Source organism: Astatotilapia calliptera, chromosome 3, assembly GCF_900246225.1.
Source record: "Astatotilapia calliptera chromosome 3, fAstCal1.2, whole genome shotgun sequence".
NCBI classification, from domain to species: Eukaryota; Metazoa; Chordata; class Actinopteri; order Cichliformes; family Cichlidae; genus Astatotilapia; species Astatotilapia calliptera.
In genome coordinates this window covers 20,320,605-20,329,427 of record NC_039304.1, presented here as the reverse complement: position 1 = coordinate 20,329,427, position 8,823 = coordinate 20,320,605, and the positions used below count along the sequence as shown (strand labels likewise).

The 8,823-nt window shown below is 37.8% G+C and overlaps 1 long non-coding RNA gene across 1 annotated transcript; it reads left to right on the top strand.

Moving 5' to 3' along the window:
- The first annotated feature begins 7,363 nt into the window (after window positions 1-7,363).
- Window positions 7,364-8,227, top strand: LOC113018861 (uncharacterized). The gene is made up of 2 exons (XR_003271875.1): window positions 7,364-7,938; window positions 8,020-8,227. It is a non-coding gene; the product is annotated as an uncharacterized LOC113018861 (long non-coding RNA).
- Window positions 8,228-8,823: the final 596 nt, after the last annotated feature.

The following is an 8,823-nucleotide window of genomic DNA, read 5'->3' as shown; positions in this document are numbered from 1 at the left end:
ACTGAGCGAGAAGGGCTGCTGTTGTGTGTGTGTATGGATAATTGCAAAATTATGGATATGGATAATTGCAAACACTGAAATGAAGCAGCAATAAATCTTTGTTCATTCAAATTTAGCTTATCTTCGCTCAAAATAAATTTCTCTTCCAAATGCAACACTTGCACCTGCAAAAATCTTTTATACGTGCGCTTAAAATAGTGGCACAAAAATAACACCGGTTTGAGCACCGTTTAAGCACTGGCACGTTTCAAAAGTAACAGTTTGGCACCGGATAAAACCTAAATGATACCCATCCCTATTGGCCAGTAAGAACTGTATAGATGATATCTAAAGAAAAAATATAACACTTAGAGGAATTTGATTTTACTCTTTTTTTAATTCATACAAATGAGATACAGGGAAAATTAGTCGGTAGCAGGGCCTTTTTAGCCAATTTTTGGGGGTGCTGAAGCAAAATCCTTTTTTTTTTTAAACAATATTTGCTGTTTGTTTGACACACTACTAAAAATATAAAAAAAAAACAAAACATACAGCACTTGGTTGAGACGTAATATTTTAACAACAAAAGTATAGATACCCCCCCTCTCTCAAAATGGTTTGTTCCAGCTCGCCTTTCCCCTGCTCTGACTCTAGCGCCCTTTCTGCCAAACCGAATGTGGCTGAGATGCAGCGGAGCGGAGGTGTAAGTGCCTGGCTTAAAACAGGACATATTAGCTGCATTTAACCATCAGTTACTCTTTATATAGTTAGGTAGGAGTCAGACCATGTTTCTTTTTAACTGAAAAACATTACACCAAGTAACCTGCAGGGTTGAAAACGTGTTTCCCGACGTTTGCTACCCTACAATGCGTCCTGCTCTGTAGGACGCAAATCAGCAACATTTGACCGTCCTGTTGCTCCATTGAAATGTATACAGCCTTTTTAAAATCTAAAACTTAAAATTGTCTGTAGCCTGCTGTTGTTACCACTGTCCTTGAAATGGATACTAACTAGCTAACTGACTGGGTGCCCATTAACCTTATATGTTACTGTGTGTATGTGCGTGTGTGTACGTGTACAGAGAGACAGCCAGGTTCATAATGGATATTAGGACGTTTTCAACAAAAAAAAAAAAAAAAAAAGGAGCCACATTCAGGTAAAAGTGTAAAATCAAATGATCCATCAATCAAGAATAATGTTGGATCAGTGTTTCAATATTTATATCTTTTATTAGATGTTCATGTGGTTTGGTTATTTGCCTTTTGGTTGAAAGTACACTGAGAGAGGACTTCTTGTTAGGGATCTTAATAGTATTTTTTTCATATTAATGTAATTTTTTCATCTAATTGAATCTATTTGTGTATGATTGTCAGTCCAAAGAGGGAGAGAGGAAAGAGGGGAACGTGAGGAGAAAGTACAAGGTCAGGAAGAACCAGGTAAGAAAACAGACAGGGAACAGTGACAGGCACAACAGAAACTGTTAAACTGACAAAGAGAAAAAAACTAATTTTACTCATAAAATCTGGAAGTTGTGTTCTCCTGATATTAAAGATGCTAAACAGAATCTGCAAAACAAATTGTGTTGAAACATTTTTTGAACACAACATTATAATTGATTGGGGAGATTAAAATTAATGATATATTTTTATGTGGTTCAGTCACAACTCTACTAAAACCTCAGGTAATAATAGATTGGGCCAACTTTTGGACCGTCCAGTTGTCTGAGTGACTGCCGCAGTACGTACAGAGCAGAGTGCTCTGTTTATATTCTAAAGGTGTTTTAAGCTAGCTTGTTTCAAAGATTCTGTACAGCAGCTTTAAATATTTTCCACAAGCACACATAGAGGCTCCTGACTACGGCAGTAATGCTCCGACAATCCACCAAGCAATGCGGCTTCGTAGCTTACCATTTTCTGACAGATTTCTGAGCGCTGTGGACCACATAAAATTGGTTCGAGGTCAGTAAGCACAGCCAGAATTCATATATAAGGCGCACTGTTCATTTTTGAGAAAATTAAAGGATTTTAAGTACGCATTATAGTGTGGAAAATACAGTATACAGAAGAAAATAATATATCGCAATATATATCGTTACCGCACATGCTTCAAATTATACCATGATATGGATTTTTGTCCGTATCGCCCAGTCCTAACCTGAATTAATAGACCAGCGTGTTCTGACAAACCATCCTACTTTGACAAACCGTCCCACCGTAAGTAGTTTATGCACATTTCTGCTGTCACAGAATAATTCCAGCACAAATTTAAGTTGGTATGACGGTTTGCCACTTAACTTTGCCCATCAGAGTATGCTTGTAGCTCATAATTATAAAGCCAGGACGGTTTGCCACTTCATTTTACCCGTTATAGTATGCTTGTATGTAACAATCGCAAAGGTAGCATGGTTTGCCACTTCATTTTACCCGTTATAGTATGCTTGTATGTAACAATCGCAAAGGTAGCATGGTTTGGCACTTCATTTTACCCGTCAGAGTATGTTTCCAGCTCTTATTAAAAAAAAGGTAGGATGATTTGACACTTAATTTTAGCTGTTAAAGTATGCTTGTAGGTCACATTCACAAAGGTAGGATGATTTGACACTTAATTTTAGCTGTTAAAGTATGCTTGTAGGTCACATTCACAAAGGTAGGATGGTTTGGCACTTAATTTCATGGACAACATGTACAGGCTCAAATTGTGGTCATAAATATTTTGTACTTGTAAATCAAATGTGTATTTGTGAACTGAGTTTTGTTTTGTAACCTTGTAAACCAAAATATGGGAAAATTGTATGTTTGTGCATCTACAGATGAGAATGTGTGTGTGTGTAAAAAAGATTTGTGTTTGTATAAAAATATTTACACGAGTTACAATTTTTTTGTTAAGGTCTGCTTACTGAAACAAAGCAAAACATATTTGTGATTTTATACTACACACAGTAATTTTGACCTGATTTTTCTTCCTTTCAGCTGATTGGTTAATGTCATATCAATCACAAATGTAACAATCCAATCAAAAAACAGATTTGGCTGCTTGGGGTGCTTTACTGAGCTTCAGGTCCTGGAAGGGTAATACAGGTTAGTGATGTGCGATACCACTGATTTCCTTTCCGATCCAATACCAAGTAAAGTTACGGGTGGTATCGACGATACTGATCCGATACTTTGTACAAAAACTTAATGTTTCATTGTATTTCATAATGCAATATTTAATTGTATTATGTAATTGTAATAATATAGCTTCATAATAATTACAGGACATCAGACTACTTGTTCTTATTACTAAATAATGCAGAATAACCATATAGAAATAAAAAAAAACTTGTTGAAAAAAAAAAAAAAAACGTTGTGCGCTATTTGAACATGTTGCTGCCTGCAGCACTAAAGGACTCTGCGAGAGACGTCTGTCTCGCCCTAGCAGCACCTGTCCCTCTTCTCCTCTTCAGTTCACCTCAACATAAGCTCGTCATATTCTGTGATATGATTTACTCTGAGGTTCTTGACGAGGTTAGTGGTGTTGCCACAAAACCTCACTGTCTTGCCACATGTATCAAAAACCGCATCTTGGCCTTTTGTCGAGGTAAAATATGTCCACACATCACTCCGTTTACGAACAGCCATTGTTGTGAGTGCGCACACCAGAGGCTGCAACACATTTATACAGCCGTATTTTGCATATGACTATGAAAGGCGTAAGAGGAAGTAGTTCCTCCCAATTTAGACGATCCGAATGATATTGTTTCTTTCCACTGTGTTCCTGTTAATGAAAAACTACAAATTTACTCCAAAGTACTAAAATATTGATATTTTAATATGAGAATAGATTTTAGAACATAAATTACAGGTATCGGAAGAATTGATATTACAATATCGATCCACTATAGGATCTCTATATAAATATCCCATACAAGCTTGGTCCAGAAACTTTCAGTAGCTGTTGGAATGATAAAGTTGTGGTATGTCAGTGGTTAGAAGTACCATTATTACTTTAGGATTAGTTTAACACAAAGTCAGTGTTGACCCGTGACTATTGCTGTGAGTCACAGTGCGCAGCATAAAGGCCCGTTCACACGCTACTAATGGTAACTAAAAGCAAAGGATCCAGAATTTGTTGTGCTGGCCACTGAGCTCTACCTGTACTAAATGCACCTGCTCCTTGTAGTTTCTATCTCTGACTTTATGTCCTCTACTAGAGTTTGTGGTGTTTTATCTTTAATTGTTTAATAAAAACATGTATCGCTAATTCATAACGAAGAAAGCTTTGTAACTCTCCCCACTAGTGAAGACTGTCATTTCCACAACACTGCTTCCCCCCCGAGGTCCGCAGCACTGTTGAAAAGGCTCTGGAGGTCTCTGTGTAAGCACGTAAACCTGTCACACAAAAATCACAGAACTGGGACAAACACTGTTTTCCTGTTCTGTAGAGCTGCACAGCAGAGAAGATACTCTGATGTGTTTTTTGTCTTCACTGTGAGTAAAAAGTTGCTTTTCATGTTTTTTGTTGTCAAACTGAAACCAAAATATTTTAGTGAGCAGCACAAAAAAATCAGCTACAAATCTGCAAGAAAGCGAGTTTTCACTTATTTTAACAAAACAAATTATCTGTACGGAACATCTTCAACTTACATGATACAGTCAGTCCAGGAACTTTACTCCAATATGTTAACAAATAGTCCCTTCTGCCCCGGCAGCTGTATCCTCCGCTGTCAAATTCAGTAACTGTGATTCTGTATTCATTGCAGAGGTGGGACCAAGTCATTGTTTTGCAAGTCTCAAGTAAGTCTCAAGTCTTTATCCTCAAGTCTCAAGTCAAGTCTCAAGTAATGTCAGGCAAGTCAGAGTCGAGTCTCAAGTCACTGGTGTAAAAGTCCGAGTCAAGTCACAAGTCTGAAATTTTGAATTTCAAGTCCTTTCGAGTCTTTAAAAAAAACAAAACGAAAAAATAATGTTGCAGTTATGCTAAATGTAAATATTAGACCATGTAATTTTAAAATCTGTGTTTTTCTCAACACATGACAAAATAGTGAACTTAGAAAATATACACAAATTGTGAAATTGCACCTCTTTAAAATGCAGCTCAATTAAACCTAGCTCCAAGAATAATTTTCACCGACAGTTCTGAGATAAGCTGCATGTTATTCTTGGATGCGGTTGTAGGACCGGTGTTGTGCCAAAAAGTGATTGTCTGCCAAAAACTGATTTCCGGTATTTGCCAAAAAGCGATTGCTCATATTTAAAGTGCTATAAGTAACTTGTTGGGCTATAATATGTTAAACATATGTCAAATGCATCCCTTATGGATGACATAAAGTCATCTTGAGCCACAAACAACATTCGTGTAGCAAGATACAAGCCGCAATCAGTTTTTGGCAGCGACTTTTATATAACCTTTATTTATGCAGTAAAAAAAATCTCATTAACATTAAAAATGTATTTTGTAAGAGTAAGTTGCCCAACAGGACAGCAGAAATGGCAGCAAATATTACAATAGTTCTGTAAAAATATTTTAAGTGGGGATAAAGGACTGGATTGGTTATAATGTAAGTACAAGTTGTAAAGATACTTAAAAAACAGATAATTTTTTAATTCTTTATGTAACCCCTTTGTATCCCCTGTTCACCGAAGTCTATTTACGAACATACGTAAAGATATTACACATAAAAAATACACAGAAACACTGGAAATCACTTTTTGGCAGACAATCACTTTTTGGCACAACACCGGCTTTAAAATCGCATGACAAAAATATCATATACATTAAAAAAAACTGCATCACCAACGTAGCCTGGACAACATTTGCTAGTTAGATGAAGTCAGCTATCTCATCGTAGCATATTTATATGCATATTTATAATTATACGGTTCTTGTGAGTGCATACACTCGTGAAGTTTAGTAACTTCCGGTCACTGCAACAAGCCCAGGTACAGTTTACCGACGGATGGGTACAGGACCTTGAAATGCACCGTGTAGAAAGTAAAGACCATCGTACGTATCATAAGTTTACCAGTCTCACAAATCGTCGTCATAAATACACATTCGTTAACCGTTTATTAATATAACCTTTGAGCTTAACGGTAATTAATTAGTAGTGGAAATAATTTCTGGTAGCATTACAGAAATGTAGCAGTGACAATAATACTGTATGCTGTAATCGTACTGGACAATTAGTGATACAAAACAACTGTTTTATCCTGTGAATAAAAGTATATGTTTTTGTCAATGTACCATAATAACAGAAGCGAAACGCAATATTGTGTCAGGACAATTCACTATTTATGCACAATAAACAAAGAAGCATAGCGCGACAATTTCTGTTCAGCGCCAGACTTGCTTGTAACCTATATCACCAATTATGTTATGAAAAATGACGTATTAACTACTAAAAAACACTGACCTTTGTGTAAATGCTTGGAGCAGACTAACCTGTGAGCTGGAGTGTTCTGGGACGTTATATTTGATCTTTGAATGGCTGCAATCCAGGCCATCCGTCGCCTCTTTGTTACTTCGGAAACATGGCTCGAACAATTTCTCTTCAACGACGTAATCCGATAACAACCGATCTCTTTACCCGTCGGCTTCCCGTGGCTCTCATGCGACCGGCTATTGCAGTTAATAATACAACAGCTTCTTGACATTTTTGTGTTTCTTTTTATCGCTGTATAACTGATTTCAATTGAAAGCCTGCGTGCGCTAGTACCGCTTGCCACGAGTTCCCAGAATCCTTTGCGGTTCTACCCGTGAATGACGTCACATTTTCAATCTCTATATAATATGCATGTTAAATTTTATATTTGGGGTGAAATATCAAGTCTTTTCAAGTAAACCGGTTCAAGTCCAATTCAAGTCCCAAGTCATTGGTGTAAAAGTCCAAGTCAAGTCACAAGTCTTAGAACATTTTTTCAAGTCAAGTCTAAAGTCATAAAATTAATGACTCGAGTCTGACTCGAGTCCAAGTCATGTGACTCGAGTCCACACCTCTGATTCATTGGATGTTTCAGGTATGTTTTTCTGGCCTTGTCTCCATTCATACGTCCACTGAGCTCCTTCACCTCCCTGAATCTCACATCTGACAGTGACTGTCTCACCGCTGTATATCTGAGTCCAGGATGGCTGCAGGGTCACAGTGGGCTTAATGTGAACTGTTCACATAAGAATGATCCAGTTAGAAGAGAAACATAAAAACTCTGCTGTTTATAACATAAGAGTAGAGTCATTACAAAACAGCTGATTCACAGAGAAACAAGTTAAACATAACAAAAAGTCACAACATAAAAGTTTCAAACTGTAACACAATATTTTCAGTAAAATGTAAAAGGTAAAGTCTTTACTTTGCACAGTTTTTGTTCAGATTCCAAAAGTTACAGATTATTTTTCATGAGTTGACAGCAGATTAAGAAGACTGGAAGAAATCATCATTTGAGAAACATTTTCTAAAAGTTGTGATGAGGTCATCATGTGAAACTGGTGCAGTTGCTGATTTGGGACACACTTGTCACACTTGTAGTTATTGTATAACAAACAGGTTCTTGTGGCTCTGACTGATTTTCCATGAACTGAACCACAAACCACTGATCCACTAATGCATCTGTTCTACACTGGAGGTTCTTCTAGCTGTCGTATCATTAAACATATTATGACACTCATGAACACCTTTATTTTTCATTAATTAAAATAAATTAATAAACAAATGCCATTAACAACAATTACAGGAAAGAATCTAAGTGGAACCTGTAATGTAGCAGAACAGTCTCTAATAAAATGTCACGGCCAGGGGATCAGCAGGCCGCTGACTAGTAGTGTTCTCTCTCTCGCTCTCTCGCCAGGGCGGAACTCATGGTGGGTTCACGCCCTCGGCCCACGCCCCCTCTGAAGAGGAAACACCTGGGCCTCATCAGCGCAGCCAGCATTTAAGCCAGGGAGTGGCTTCTACTCATCGCTGGATCGTTGTGTGTGACTCGCGTCAGTGCAGCCCGGCTCTGAGCAAGTTCTCTTTTGCTGCCCTGTGCAAAACGTCTAACGTGTGTTTCCTTCTGTACATAGATCCCCTGGACCCGACCCTGCATTCCCCGAGTGGATTCCCTTTTGTGTGAGTGTTTGGAGAGAGAGCCAGAAGAGGAGCAAGTGTCTTTTCCCTACCTGGATTTCCCCGGAGCCCTTTCCATGTCACCGCTTTGTATATAGCACTATCCCCTGCACTGTTTGTATATACACCTGGTGGAACTGTAATAAATACTGACTGTGCCTCTGAGTCCTGCGTGTGAGTCCTCAAGCGAACCGTGACATAAAATGAGGTTATATTGTAGCCAAACCTGAAACGTCGAGGAATTAATGTAAAAATGCTAAAAACAAAGGAAGTAACTGATCTGCAGTGATAAACTCCACATGTGCAGCCATGAGGTCAAGATGGGAGTGACTGGGATTATTACATTTGGACTGAATTCTTTCATCAAACTAACAAAATATTTTCCAGATGTTTCACTGAGTGATTATTAAATATCTTTATAATGACACTAAAAGATATTTTAAACTACTTTTGATCCTAAACACAAAATAAACCTACAGTGCTGTTGAAATACAAAACGTTTGGTTGAGTTGATGAAACATTGTTCAGTACAAATTAAAATATTTGAAATATGTCCAACTTACCTATTACTTTCAATGAGGTGCTGTCACTCCACTCTGTCCAGGAAGAGCTTCTTCTGCCCCGGCAGCTGTATCCTCCACCATCAGACTCAGTAACTCTGTTGATTGTATATACACTGGATGTTCCACGTATGTTTTTCTGGCCTCGTCTCCATTCATACGTCCACTGAGCTCTTTCCCCTCCATGAATCTCACATCTGA